Consider the following 13,106-nt stretch of genomic DNA (forward strand, 5'->3'; position numbering starts at 1 on the left):
AGGTGAAATGACAAGATCATACAAGGAGTAAGTCACCGAACAGGGATCAGAGTGCACAGAAGCATATTGGTAAAATCAGAAGCCCAACCATGGGGCATCATGGGGAAGCGCTCCTACAATTCTGATTTTAAGAAAGGTTCTTCTCTGTTACAAATAGTGATTTATATTTCCTGCTTAAAAGATGATTTTTCCAACCCAAGATACTACTGACAGGCATTAGACCTGATTCACAACCAAAACTATGTACTTTGAGAATGCTTAGGTATCACTTGGTATATGCAAAACAGTTCCTTCTCAAAGCTTATTCTTAAGAGCCCCTCCCCAATTGATAAAAGGTCAAAGGATGTGATCAGGCAGTTTTCAGAGGAAAAAATCCAAACTGTCAATAGCCATATGAAAAAATGCTCTAAATCACTAATAACTAGAGAATTACAAATTAAAACAACTCTAAGGTACTACTTCACATGCATAAGATTGTCAAAATTGACAAAAACAGAAAATAACAAATGCTGGAGGGGCTACAGGAAAACAGGTACATTAATACACAGCTGGCAGCACTGTGAACTGGTCTAGCTATTCTGAAAGGCAATTTGGAACTATACCCAAAAAGCTATTAAACTTTGACCCAGTCATACTGCTGCTAGGTTTATATCCTAAAGAGATCAAATGAAAAAGAAAAGGACTCAGATATACAAAATACACACACATACACAACTCAGATATACAAAAATACACACACACACACACAACTCAGATATACAAAAATACACACACATTGTATGTGTTTGTGTATCATGTTCTGATTTGTTATACGATTTCTTTCATTTATCTTAGTCTGACTACATAGCATGACTATAGGGAAAATATACTCAATAGGAAAGTATATGTAGAATCTATACAGAATTGTATGCAGTCGTGGGGAGGGAGGGGGGTAGTGGGGGGTAGGTGGGGGGGGATAAAATCGCAATTGTATGGCAGTGATTGTTAAACATTAAAAAATAAAAAATAAAAAAAAATACACACACACATATCTTTTCCTGATGGCAAAGAACTGAAAACTGAGCAGCTGCCTCTCAACTGAGGAACGACTGAAAAGGCTATGATATATGAATGTAATGGAGTACTATAAGAAATGATGAAAGGGATGATTTTGAAGAACCTTAGAAGGCTTGCATGAAATGATTACAAAAGCAAAGTAAGCAGAAACAAGAGAAAAATATACACAACCACAAAAATATCATAAAAAACAACTTTGAAAGACAGGAATTTGGAACATGGCTAATGAAGAAACTGTTTCATACGTTTATACACATTTTTAATGGGTTTTATTTTTCTTGTCTTCTCATTTAGAGGGGAAGGAGAAAAAAAATTTGGAAATGAAAATAAAGTTGAATTTTTAAAAAATAACTCAAATTAACATAAAAAAGGACTTGGAACTGGTGGTAGACACAGTGATCAACCACAATTCCAGAAGACTGCTGATGAAACAAGCTACCCACCTCCAGATAAAGAAGTGATGACCTCAAGAGTGCAAACTGAAGCTTTTTTTCTTTTTTGGACATGGCTAATGTAGGAATTTGTTTTGCTTAACTATTCATATTTTTTAGGGTTTTAGTTTCCCTTGTTTTCTCAGTGAATGGGAGGGGAGAAAGGGGAGAGGAAAAATTAGGTACTGAAAATAAAATTGATTTAAAAAACCCATTCTTTTGCCTTCCCAATGTGAGGGTGAAGAGAGAGAGGAAGGGAGGAAAAGAATGTGGAACTCACAATTTTTTAAAACAAAATTTAAAATTTTTACATATAATTAGCAATTTTCTTTTTTCACAAAAGTATATTCTTTTTCTTTTGCCTTTCCCAGAGGAGTCCCCTGTACATATGACATCAGTAGGGAAGGAGAAAATGAGGGCAACAAAACAGACAGGAGTCTGTAGTAATAAGATTAGGCTCTTTGGTGGTGCTGGTCAATTTAAAATTTCTAGGTCATGGATTCAAATCAGTTCGCTTAAATCTCTCCTCAGCAGCCACAGTACTCCCTAGCCCCAGCCAACGATTTCACAATTAAGAGAGTGTGACTAATAGCTCAGACTGGATGGAAGAAAAAGGACTCAACCTACAAGTGCTTTTAGTACTAGGGGCAGCTAGGTGGTGCAATGGACAGAGCACCAGTGCAGGAGTCAGGAGGACCTGAGTTCAAATCTCACCTCAGACACTTGACACTCACTAGCTGTGTGATCTTGGGCAAGTCACTTAACCCCAACTGCCTCATCCTGGGTCACCTCCAGTCATCCTGATGAATATCTGGTCGCTGGATTCAGATGGCTCTGGAGGAGAAGTGAGGCTGGTGACCTGCACAGACCTCCCTCACTCAAAACAAAGTCAAGTGCAAGTCATGTCACCATTTCTCTGATGGCATGGTCTTCTTCAGCAACAAAGGACGAACACACACACATGCACACTTTTAGTACTAGGTTACCATCTTCCTGTATAACAGATATACCTACAAAATAACTATTGTTTCTCTCAAACAGATCTAAAGTTACATTTCTAAGGGATGTCAATAAATGAGAAATTCTATTATTTCTTCAAATATGTGATCTCTCCTCAATGTTACAACAACAGTCTAGGTACGAGGTGATAAGGGTATAAAAAGTGCTAGCCTGAATTGGTGGTATCATCTTTTTTGTTTTACCATGAATGTTTAGCATTAGCCTTTATGAGCTAATAAACTTGTGTGTAGTAAGTCAGAGTCCAGTCAGGCCATAAGCGCTACATTTTCAAACAATTACAGAGCTCAAAGATTCCAGAGTATAGATACTACCTTGCTTCCTAAAACAAACAATACCCTAGAACCCAAGGAAAACAAGTAGAACTGGGCTACAGCTCTGATATAGTATCAAATCAATGGTATCCAGACTTCTAGAAGGGGCACATCAACTGATTGTCCTACAAATCACCTTGCCTTCCTTGTGACTGTTCTGACCACGACACACCCCTGGCTACCACCTACTTCAATATGCACCCTGAGAGGCCCTAACTTTTGGTATATGTATTCCCAGCACTTGGCACAGCAGAACACGATGAGCACTTAACAAATGCTTCTTCACTTATTCATTATGTCAGACCTTTCCTGCATAAAAAGAAGCTAAGAAGACATCTTTGTTGCCTCCTCCCTCCCATCCAGCTGATCTGATATTCCAGGTGCCCAGATGGCTGTTGGAAGTTCACCTTGTGACAGGCCCAAGAATTTGTAGCACCCCTTACTTCAACTCCTGCTAAAACGTTGGGGGGGGGGGGGGGGGGGGGGGCAATTTCTCTTCAATAAATCTCATCTGGATACCTAAGCTTTTGTGCATGGGCTCATGGGCTCTCTCTTTTTATTTCCTGGACCAGCCTAGGATGTCACTGGTGTAAGGAACTCCAAGAGAAAAAAGGTTTCCTCTAGGGGGACCGGAATGCAGGCTGTTCTGTACTTTATGGCCACAGGGAGCTCTACTGGCCACTAAACACATGAAATACATCGTGTGGAACTGGATCAGTCCTCTTTTTCCTTTTATGAAAAATTCTACAGATCTATAGCGGTGCAATTCCCTCCCCACACCACTAAACACGATATACACGGGGACTGCTGCAGTGCACACTGACTTAGAATGCCGTATATTAATAACATCTGCGTCTCGTTGTATTTTTATTTACTCTGTTAAGTATTTCCCAGCAACATTTTAATCTTGGCTGCACCTACAAACGCTGTGCTGGGCCCACTAGGTGGCGCACAGGAAAGAGCAACTGGCCCGCAAGTCAGGAGGACCCGAGTTCGAATCCAGCCTCAGAGACTTGCTGTGTGATCCTGGGCAAATCACTTAACCTGTTTGCCTACAGAGTAAAATGAAAGTTTTAAAAAGCTGCAGGCATCATGTCCGATCCCTCTGTTCTATGGCACATTCCTATTTCCTTATAATCTTCACAAAAGCACCACGGCGTTAGTGGAGCAGCTGCAAAGTGCGGACCCCCAGGCAGCATTTCCCTGCTTCTTCCCGTGATGGGAACTGAGCGGCAAAAGCGGGGGCTAAGACCCGAGTTGGGGGCTCCGCCCGCCCCCCCCCGGCCCCCCTCGGGCTCCCTGAACCCCCGCGCCCCCCCCCCAGCCCCCCTCCGGCCCCCCGGCCTCCCAGGCCGCTCCAGGGTTCACCCAGCACTCCTCCAGCCCACCTCGGAGGAGCCGTGTCCGGGACAGCGTGACCCAGGGGCACAGCAGGGGGCTCCCCGCCGCTGGTGCCGGGGCGTGGGCAGACTTCAGCCCCCGGGCCCTGCACCGCCGCTCCTCCGCTCCCTTTCCAACACCCGCGGTAAGAGCTTCCCAAGCCCTGCTTTTCGTGTTTGCTCTCCCCACGTGGAGCTCCCGGAGCGGCCTGCGGTGTAGACGGCACGCCGCCGAGCGCGTCTGGTGCGCTCCTTCGGCAAAGAACTCCTGTGATCTCTGGAAATGAAACTGTCCAGCCAAAAGAAAGAATTCGGGTCCGGGGCTGCCTCCGTTAACCCGTCCGCGTCCTCGAGCCCACAGCCCTGCCCTCCAGGCCCTCGCCATCCATGGGGAAGCCACACACACATACACAGAGCCAGCCGTGCGCAGGAGAAACAGAAGTAACCCAGGGAAGCGCTGCAATTACGGGGAGTTAGGGAAGGTTTCCTGTAGAAGACGGGAGTTTAGTGGGGACTTAAAGGAAGCCGGGAGGGCCACGTGCTTGGAACGCAGGCTCCCTCCGCATTGGCAGAAGCTCTGTTTGCTTAGGGGTGTTCAGTGGGGCAGCGGACGGAGCACCAGGCCTGCAGTCCGGAGGACCTGTGTTCAAATCTGCGCTCACACATCTACCCTGGGGAAGTCACTGAACCCTGTTTGCCTCAGTTCCTCATCTGTAAAAATAATGACCAGCCCCTCGGCCAAGACAGCCCAGATGTGGTCATGAAGAACTGGACATGACTGAAACACCTGAGCCACAACGGAAAGGTCAGCAGTAAGGATGGAGGAGGTATGGGGGAGAGCTAGAGAGAATGCCCAGTATCAAGAGATGGAGTGTCTTATTCATGGAATGACCAGGATGCCTGGGTCACTCTACTGAAGTTGAGCAGAAGTAAGAAGACTGGAAAAGTAGGAGGGGGTTGAGTTATGTCTTATCTATAAACATTAAATTATATATTTTAACTAAAATGAGAACTCTGTTCAGCAACCAAAAAATCAACATATTGGAGAAACTAAATCATATCAATCTTGATTTTTTGACGATCAAAACCAGGAGAAATAAAGACACAGAAACTAAATGGAAGTCAAGCTCACAGCTTCATGGAGGCAGAAATAGGAAATGAGAATACCATCATACGAAACACTCAATCATCTTGGGACCCTTGCAAAACATTATGGTATCATGGAGAGAAGGGTGGACTTGGAGTCAAGAAGACCCGGGTTCAAACTGTCTCAGATACTAGCTATGTGGTTCTTAGCAAGTCACTTAATCTCTGTCAGCCCCCGTTTTCTCAAGAAGCTACTTCACAGGGCTGTTTGAAAATCAGATGGAAAACATTCATTCCTTCTCTACTACCTTCAAACTTGCCTAAGTCTCCCCAAACCTTTAAAAAGCTTCACAAGATGCTACCATTCCCTCAAGCTATCTCTCTCCTTCCTTTCTCAACCAAACTCTGAAAAAGTTGTCTATGTTCACTGACTTCACTTTCCCTCCACTGTCTCACTCACTCCTCAACCCTCTGCAGTTTAGCTTCTGACCTCATCACTCGCCTGAAACTCCTCTCTCCAAAGTAGCCTGTTATCTCTTAACTGAAATATTCTGTGGTCTTTTCACAGTCCTAACCCTTCTCAGCCCATCTGCTGTACTGCTCACTGCCACTGTCTCCTGGAAACTTTCTCTCTCTGAATTTTCATTCAAAATACTCTCAGTTCCAGTCTGCCTAGTTGTCTGCTTCCTAGGTGGGTTCCCTAACTCATGTGTTTTACCACTTTAATCTAGTCTACAGTTACCAAAGTAAAATTTCCTTAAGCACAGATATGACCATGTGATACCTTTATTCAAGTCAAGAAGACCTGTGTTCAAATCTGGCCTCAGGCATTTACGAGCTATGTGACCCTAAGCAAGTCACTTAACCCTGTTTGTCTGAGTTTCCTCATCTATAAAAATGAGCTGAAGAAGGAAATGGCAAACCACTTCAGTATCTTTGCCAAGAAAACTCCAAATGGAGTCATGAAGAGTCAGACACGACTGAAACAAGTGAAGCAATTATTTGAACGGTTGGTTCCAAATGACTGGAAAAAATAATAGATGGTACTATGCCCTAAAAAGGGGAATTTAGAGGACATGGTATCTACTGACTCATAGGCTTCTTTTTCTATCTCCATAAAATCTTAATGAAAATAATCACAAATATCAAAGGTAACCATCATGAAAATATGAAAAGGAACATACATATGTTTGTAAATGATTCTCTACAGACGACATCTTCACAATTAACTAACTGATCGATGTGCAGAAAACACAAAATTTCGCTGTATTGTTTTCTGACTCATAAAAAAATTAACAAGCAAAATGCAATCTTAATTTTTTCACCAACAAAACATATCTAATACATACACTGAAATCATATGAGATTTCTTAATGGATATAACTACCAAGATAATTTTGTTCAAGGAAATAAGACATAAAATAGATGCATGCTTGCCCCTACTAATGAGGGTATCATGAGTGGAGTCCAAATGAAAGGGATTTCTCTGGTGGCAGTGAAGTCCCCAGATATTCCTACAGGCACATGCTATTGTGCTGAATAGGAAACCATTCCACCAATCCACACAGGAAAAAACAAACTGTGGAAGAATACCAGTTGCCCAGACTAAGACACGTAGCTGGAGGAGCAATCCATTAAGTCACTCCTCGATATGTGTCTCTTGGTCACATATCACATGAGGACAATAAGCTCGACTCATAATTTAATAGGAATAGGGTAAGTAGGTCACATATGGCAAATTGTGCTCAGTAAATGATGTCAAGTTGTTACTTGACTACAAACATAGTATGTATGGCATTGCTAAATAATGGGTCACCACCACAATTTCTGAAAAATCTGAACTGCAGGTGACCCAACAGGCTATGTAGAAGCACATGATGAGCCCACAGACGGCAGTATATTACTAACTTGGAAGCAAAAAGTGGCCTGAAAAGAAATGTGTGACTGGAGGAGGTAGGTTAGTCATGCAGGAAGAGAGAAGGGTAACAGATGGACTGCACACTACACTGGTACCCCTGGAACCTGAACAGAACCAGAAGAATGCTTCCAACACTGTGGGAAGATCCTCTATGAAGGATTTATGGGAGAATGTGAGTAAGAATTACAAAGAAAAAAAGGAATATATGGGTTTCAATCTGCATTATTGGAAAGGCACGCTGATAAGATCAAAGATTTGTCTGGAGCATTAAAGCATATTTCTTCCCAAAGTCTCTAATAAGACAGGCATTCCAAGTGTTATTACCTCCATTTACAGATAAGAAAACAGAGGCTAACAGACATTCAGAAACATGCCCAATGTGCCACTCAACTGTTAAGCAGCAGAGCCAGCCTTAGTATTACATCTGCTGCCTCCAAGCAGTCTCCTTTTCAGGATATCTGGTAACATGGTAAAATACTTCAATGACAATTTCTGTCAAGAACTGATTCTAGGAAAACAGCATATGAGTCCTCAAGTCTCTTGACTTGACCTATCTCCCTCTCCCACAAACCCCCTTGGCACTCAAGCTTTTTCCACCTGCTCCTATCAACCAGAAAAGATCCATTATCACAATTCACAATCATTGACAGAATGAGATTACACTTTGACTGAAATTCATGCTAACATGTGACTTCAGCTAGGAATCTATTCTTTAGCCCTCTTACAGCATGCCACTTTACTTTATTTGCTTTGAAATAAAATCTGATTTAGTCTTTTTAGAGTAACTGGGGTGGAGGTAAGTGGGGATGGAAGTAACCACAGAATTTTAGAGCCAAATGAAAAGTTAACATATCAGAGGTTCATCTAAAATTTCAATTAAAAAAAAAAATCTTGTTCTTAAAGAAAAGAATGTCAATCACCCAGCTCTATTCTTGGTTGGGAGGTGGAGGACTATGGTAAAAAATGTTGCATACACAATCAGATGTGATTTGGGTTGGGTTGCCATTTTTTTAATTAAGCCACCAATGTTAAAAATGGGAAAATTAAAAATAAATTTTAAGACATCATCTAGTCTAAATCATCTCCCTTTGAATGCAAGTAAAGTAAGGACAGAGAGGTTGCAAACTTGTCCATGGTCATATAAGAATGCAGGAACAGAAAGTAAAGAAGCAAACAGAATTGCAGCTACCTCACAGATATCTTTTCAAACATTACCAGGGCATTAGGTTTCTAGCTCAGTACATAACATTGCTATCTGTGGGTGTGTGAAGATACTTTCTCAAGTTGGAGGGAGTGGGAATTACTAGAGCTCATCTGACTACAGCTCTGGTATTTCCAGACAGGGTTGTTAGGTGTCCAGACACCTAAACACTTCCTCCAAAGCTCTCTCTCTTTAGAGATGCACTTTACTTTTCCATTTGTCCAATATGAAGCTGATTTCAGAGTAGATACCGCTTTTCCCCTGATCACCCTGGTCAGGATGCTTGATGCTTTCAAGGTGCCCATCCAGTTGGATGCATTTACATGTGGACTTGTCTCCAATACAACAGAAGCTCCCTGTAAGTAGGGACTGTTTGTATTTGCATACTCAGAGTCTGGTACATAATTTGGACTTACTACATGCTCATTGATTGAAATATGACATGACAAATGTGAAAATATGTTTTTAAGAATGTACGTGTAGAATCTATAAGCAGAGATATTTTCTTTAGGTTGCCATGTAAAAAGTCAGTCAACCAAAACTGGAGTTGGAAGGGATCTCAGGGACCATCTAGTCAACCTATGGATGAAAGAAATCCCTATTGTAACCTTCTCATCCAATGGTTCTCCAGGCTGTTTGAAGATGTCTAAAAAGGGGGAGCCCCCTCTTCTTGAGGTGGTCCTTGATTATTAGACATTTCTGATAGGTAGGAAGGTTTTTCTGTTATCCAACCCAAATTTGCCTTTTATGGCTTTCACCCAGTGCTCCTGCTTCTACTCACATAACAGCTTATCCAAGCACCTACTCTGTGGTAGGTATGAGGGAAGCAAGTACAAAAGTGAAATGATCTCTGCCTGGACCAAACTTACATTTTATGAGGCAGACACAGCATATTCACAAATAAATACGGGAGAAATACAGAATAAATACACTGTGATTTTTAAAACCTAAAGAAAATATCTCTACTCTGTCATCAAACCACAGGAAATGACTCCAACGATATGAACAAGTCAGATTTAGACGAGACAGCTATGATGATGAGAAACAACGGGGGCAGGGGAGGTATGACAAAAAGGATTTCATGGGAGTGTCAAAAATCACAGCAAGTAAGCAGTCACCTTCACTACCTCTGCATACTGAGTCATATCATAGCAAAAAGGGGCAGGAAACCTTGAACTCTAGTCCCTGCTGTCCCACTGTGTGACACTGGGCAAGTTATTCATCTTCAGTGCTCAGCTGACATCTAAGGTTGTATATGATGGAATTTTTCACTTGTAAATAAATCCCTTCCTTTTTTTTTTTTTTCAAGGCAATCAGGGTTAAGTGACTTGTCCAGGCCTAGTAAGGGTCTGAGGCCGAATTTAAACTCAGGCCCTCTTGATTGCAGAGCCAGTGCTCTACCTGCTGTGCCAGCTAGCTGCCCCAAATACTACATTTTTTTTAATCGAGACCTGTGATTTTATATTGTAGAAACTGTTATTGTTGTTCTTCAGTAGTGTCTGACTCTCTGTGACACCCCCTCCTTGGAGTTTTCTTGGCAAAGACACCGGGAGGTTTGCCATTTCCTTCTCCAGTTCATTTTACAGATGAGGAAACTGAAGCAAACAGAGTGAAATGACTTGCCCTGGGTCACACAGCTAGGCAGTGTCTGAGGCTGGATGTGAACTCAAGATGGACCTTCCTGACTCTAGGCTGCATCCACTGTACTACACAGCTACCCCTTAAATTCTTAAATTTTAGTGCAAGGGGTCAGGTCAAGAAGGGAAAAGAATGGAGGATACACAGAGATACTGAACAGCTAGGGTACAGGAATGGAGAAAAAGTGCTGTGGCGGCTTTGAAGCACTAGGGATGATCAACTCTACAAGCCAAAAGGGACACTGGCTAGGATTCCCTGAGCTTGATCCAAATGAATGTTTTAAATCTTAAAGTTTAAAATTCATTAAATAGTGTCTTCTCCTCATCCATCCAGCACCAATTCTATTCTTAATCTCTGAATCATGCAAATGACATGAAAGCATTGTACTTTTCATTGTGTTTGCAGGTACTAGCCAAAAACTAAGGGCAAATGAGACCCTAGGTCATTCTGATAAAACTTCAGGCACCATGTAAAAGTTCTGCATGTTTCTTTGTCATTGTTCTTGCTGCTATTTACTCATTCTGCTGTGTCCAACTCTTCATGACACTATGTACCATACTGCCCATGGGGTTTTCTTCTCCAGTAGGTTAAATAAACAGAGGCTAAGAGACTTGCCCAGGATCACACAGCTAATAAGCACCTGAGGCCAGATTTGAATTCAAGTCTTCCTAACTCCAGGTCTGGTACTCTATCCACTGAACCATCTAGCTGTTCATGGGCAAATGAGACCCCAGACCACTTTGACAAAACTTCAGGTGCCATATAAAAGTTCTACATGTTCATTTACCCAAACTTCAAAATTAAAGTCATCCTTATTCCTAGCATGGAATTACCCCTCCCCTTAAAAACTATCAGGAGACACTACAAATTAAGTGAAACTACAAATAATGCTCTTCTATCAATAAGGCCCCAAAAATATCACAACAGAAATACACCCAACTTCCTAGATTTCTTCTTCTGAATCTGGGGTTCATCTGCTGATGTGGCTCAACCCTCTCCCTTTTATCTGACCAGTCTGGGATTTGAAACCCCATCATTTTTACCTTTGCCTTCCAGGACATTATGAAACAGATCAGAAATCTTCCTCTCTTCTTCTCACTATACTTCCACCAACTAAAACCTCAAGGAATCCAAGCTGTCACTTTGCCTTATTTCAGTATATAATACTCACAGCCCTTGGCTTAGTACAGTCTCAGAGAGCAAAATAATGTGGGTGGATAGTGAGTTCCTCCAAGCTAAAAAACATTCCCTAAGCTTCCAGTAGCAAGAACAACAAATCCATTCTCTCTCCAAAATCCAGGTTTAAGGCTCCAATAGCCCTTTAGTAGCCTCTATACACTCAAAGAATGAAAATTCAAATCCATCACTATATCCAAGTACAGTGTGGTGACTTCTTCAAAGGAATTAACTCAATTACATGTACCAGGGCCAAGGACAGACTTACACCCATGACTAATCACAGTGAATCTTTATTTGGAATGATGGATGATGGAAGGCACATTTGTTATTTCTTCTCTAACCTATCTTACAGCAACAGCTGGTTTCCATATTCTCTAATAGATGCACATCTTATTTTGCAATTATTCTTCTTTACACATGTAGATATAAATATAACGAAGGCTATCCAAATGGAGCTGTCCAGCAGGCAGCTAGAGATGTGGGACTGTCAAGAGAAACAGCAAAGCTGGATATGGAAATTTGTTAATAATCTGAATAAAGAGCATTATTCTACACGAAAGACAAGCTCAACAAATGTTGAATTAAACACTAACTTCACTGCCTATGTGCTATACTCCAAATTGAAGGAACAACCTCAAAACTAAAGTCAGGAGACCAATACATTCAAAAACACTATACTTAGAGCCATCAGAGAAACTGCACCCAGAGGCAAAATTATAAACTAGGGCTTTCCTTCTATTGTAAAAATCTCTCAAAAGTCCCTCAAATCCCACAAGTACAATTCCTAATACAGCTCTTCTGAGCAATGCAATGATCTAGACAATTCCAAAAAACTCATGATGGAAAATGCTGCCACATCCAGAGAAAGAACCATGGAGTCTGAATGCAGAGCGAAGGCTTTCTCTTTTTTTGTTGTCTTTTATGCTTCCTTTCTCATGGCTTTTCCCTTTTGTTCTGATTGTTCTTTCACAACATGACTAACATGGAAATATGTTTAATATGATCATACATATTACATGTATGTAATATCAAATTACATGCCATATTGAGGAGGGGGGAGTAGAGGGAAGGGAAAAATTTAGAACTCAAAATCTTATGAAAGAAACAAAAAAGTTTATTGATTGATTAACCTTAAAGCATGACCTAAGTTGTTCCTGTTAGTATTCTTATCTCTAATACCATACAAAGTCTGAAACACTGGCCTGAAACACTCTCATATCCCACAAATACCCAAATTAAACTCTCTCTCTTCACCTGTCCTCTTCTCCCTTGCTCTCCTGCAGACTCAGTCACTAGGACCTTTGAACCCCTCCCCCTGCCATCTCCTTCCTAAATTTGTCTCACTCCTTCATTCTCTCATCCTCAATCTCTCTATTTAAGGATTTCTTCCTGCTCCCTACAAAAACGCTCAGTTCTCCCTCATCTTTTAAAAAAAATCTTCATTTGACCCTCCCATCCTCTCAAGTTAGTATGCTACATATCTCCCTACTTGAGGTCAAACTCCTAAAGAATCTATGCTCACTGCTCCCCAATCTGCCTTCCAAGCCGCCACTCTGCTAAAGCACTCTCTCAGACATCTGCAGAGATCTCCACTGTTAAATCTACTTGCTTTTCCTCAGTCCTCATCTTTGATTCTTCACCTTTTGATACAGATGACCACTTCCTCCTCCAGTCTTGACTTCTTTGACAATACCCTTTTTAAGTCTCCTTCTGACTGTTCCTCACCACCCTACTCCTTTCCAGTCTGCTTGGATCATCATCCACATCACCACCCCTTCCCCCACCCTCAACCTTCAAAGCTACTGTGTACACTCATCTCTATGGATATTCTTTAGATCACAGTTCTAATTAACATTACTACTAAATCTACATATACAAGTATAACTT

The 13,106-nt window shown here is 41.7% G+C and overlaps 1 protein-coding gene across 10 annotated transcripts in view; it reads right to left on the bottom strand.

The window, feature by feature from the left end:
• Positions 1-13,106, bottom strand: part of TTC7B (tetratricopeptide repeat domain 7B) — a 337,747-nt gene that overhangs the window by 284,857 nt on the left and 39,784 nt on the right. The gene's annotated exons all lie outside the window — the stretch shown is intronic.

The sequence above is a fragment of the Notamacropus eugenii genome, chromosome 7, assembly GCF_028372415.1.
Source record: "Notamacropus eugenii isolate mMacEug1 chromosome 7, mMacEug1.pri_v2, whole genome shotgun sequence".
Lineage (NCBI taxonomy): Eukaryota > Metazoa > Chordata > Mammalia > Diprotodontia > Macropodidae > Notamacropus > Notamacropus eugenii.